Raw genomic sequence first — 2,571 nt, 5'->3', positions numbered from 1 at the left:
GTCGACAGATTCGATTCATTAGGTCCATAAATGCGGCAGGTGCATTGGTTAGACCGAAGGGCATTACAACGAATTCATAATGTCCGTAGCGGGTTCGGAAAGCGGTTTTAGGAATATCCTCTTCTCGGACCTTGAGTTGGTGGTATCCGGACCGTAAGTCTATTTTAGAAAAATAGCTAGCTCCTTGGAGCTGGTCGAATAGATCATCGATTCGTGGGAGTGGGTAGCGGTTTTTGACAGTGAGTTTGTTTAACTCTCTGTAATCGATGCACATTCTGAAAGATCCGTCCTTCTTTTTGACAAAGAGCACCGGAGCTCTCCATGGCGAGTAGCTAGGTCGGATAAATCCCTTGTCCAGAAGCTCACTGAGTTGGCTGGATAATTCCTGCATTTCAGCAGGTGCCAACCGATATGGTGATTTAGCGAGGGGAGTTGCTCCTGGAACGAGGTCGATTCGGAACTCAACCTGTCTCTCTGGGGGTACTCCTGGAAGATCTTTGGGAAACACGTCCGGAAATTCACACGCTACCGGAATGTCTTGGATGTTAGTTTCTTCTTTGGTCTTGTCCACTATGTGGGCCAAGAACGCCAAATTGTTCTTTCGCAAGTGTTTTTGCGCTTTGATGCACGAGATGAGGCGGAGATTCGTACCGGGTTTGTCTCCGTAAATTACTAGGGTTTCGTGATTTGGGAGACGAAGGCGAACGACCTTCTCGTGGCACATAATCTCAGCATGGTGGGGGCTTAACCAATCCATGCCGATAATCACATCGAAACTCCTAATTGATACTGGCATTAGGTCTATTCGAAAGACGTGCTAGTTAAGGGTTAGGGTACATCCGATGTAGATCTCCCTAGTGGATTCGGTTTTCCCATTGGCCATTTCCACCGTATAGGTTTCATTTAGCTTCTGGGGTTGTTGTTTTAGTAAATGTTTAAACTTCTCGCTTACGAAACTTCGCTCCGCTCCGGTATCAAATAAGATGCATGCATGAGTGTGGTTTAGGAGAAACGTACCGGTCACAACTGCGGGATCTTGAACTGCATCACTCTGACCCATAGTCAGCATTCTTCCTGCTCCTCTGTTTCCTGAGTTGTTGTTGTTAGGGCAATCTAGGCGGAAATGCCCCGTCCTTCCACATCCGAAACAGGTGTGGCTAGGCCCTGCGTTGTTGCCGCCGGCATTAGTGTTGTTGATGTTGCGGTGGTTGTTGTTGTTGTTGTTCTGGTTGTTTCCCTGACTCTGGTTCTGAGAAGGATAAGTCCTGCAGTATCTTGCAGTATGTCCCCTTCGGTTGCAACTGGTGCAATGGAACTCCTTACATTCTCCATGATGATGGAAACTGCACTTATTGCACTTGGGAGTGCTACCAGAATAGGGCCTTGAAGCATTTGAAGCAGCTGAGGCTGGAGCATGTGAGGTGACTGGAACCGGCGCAGTAACAGCGTTAACTGCCACTGTTTGTTGCCTTTTTGAGGTCTCGGGGCCCTGACGCCCCTTTCTTTTGTGGTTCCATCCCTTCTTACCATCCCCCTCCTTCTTCTTCTCGGTCTCCACTGGTTTTTCGCCCTTTTTGTGGTTATGATCACATAGCCTCTTTGCCAACCTCTTCGCGCTGTCAAACGTTTCAGGGTTAGCAGCTATCACATTCCCTTGAATGGGGGATGTCAGTCCCCAGATGAATCGTTCAATCTTCTTTCCCTCTGATGTGATCATACCCGGGCACAACAGGGATAGTTCGCTGAATCTCGATATGTAAGCATCGATGTTCCCATTCTGCACCGTGAGATTCCACAGCTCCTGCTCCATCTTCTGTATTTCACCTCGGGGGCAGTACTCAGCCGTCAACATCTCTTTCATTTCCGTCCAGGGTATAGAGTTGGCGACAGGGAGTGTCATAGCTTCTATGTGACCATTCCACCAAGTGAGTGCTTGGTCCACAAAAGTGCAGGCCGCGAACTTCACCTTCATCTGCTCGGGGCACTCGCATATCTCGAATACCGACTCTATCTTCTCGATCCATCGCTTTAGAGCGATCACTCCCCCAGTGCCGTTGAAAGTTCGGGGTTTAGCGTTCGCAAAATCCTTGTAGGTGCACGTTTTAGTGAGTCCTTGGTTCGTCCCGTTGTTCGAACTTCCGGAGCCTTGACCATTGCCTCCTCCATTGTTTCCTCGGTGAAATTGTGCCATAGCTGCCGTGACCGCAGCAGACACGGCTGCCTGGAAAGCAGTGGAGTCAACTTCCGGCGGGGTTGGTTCGGGATTTCCGCGAGTAGCTGGGCGAGGCATCTTTCTGTCATGAAACGGAAAGATGTTGAGTGTACGTGGTTTCGGTGAGGTTATGATCCTACTAACTAGGTGTAGGGTACGAACCTAAGCATTACTATCATCAAGCATACAATCATAACGCCTCAACATATAACAACTAAGAATATCATAGCAAAACACACAAAAGTTTATTAATATTATCCGTGTTTAGTACAAGAAAATTTGCTCGCAAGAGCATACATAAGTAACACTAATCCGACAGCATAACGGCTCCATGAGTAGTGTAGTCACTTAAACATAGA

Source organism: Lactuca sativa, chromosome 3 (assembly GCF_002870075.4).
Source record: "Lactuca sativa cultivar Salinas chromosome 3, Lsat_Salinas_v11, whole genome shotgun sequence".
Lineage (NCBI taxonomy): Eukaryota > Viridiplantae > Streptophyta > Magnoliopsida > Asterales > Asteraceae > Lactuca > Lactuca sativa.
This window is presented reverse-complemented; position numbering follows the sequence as displayed.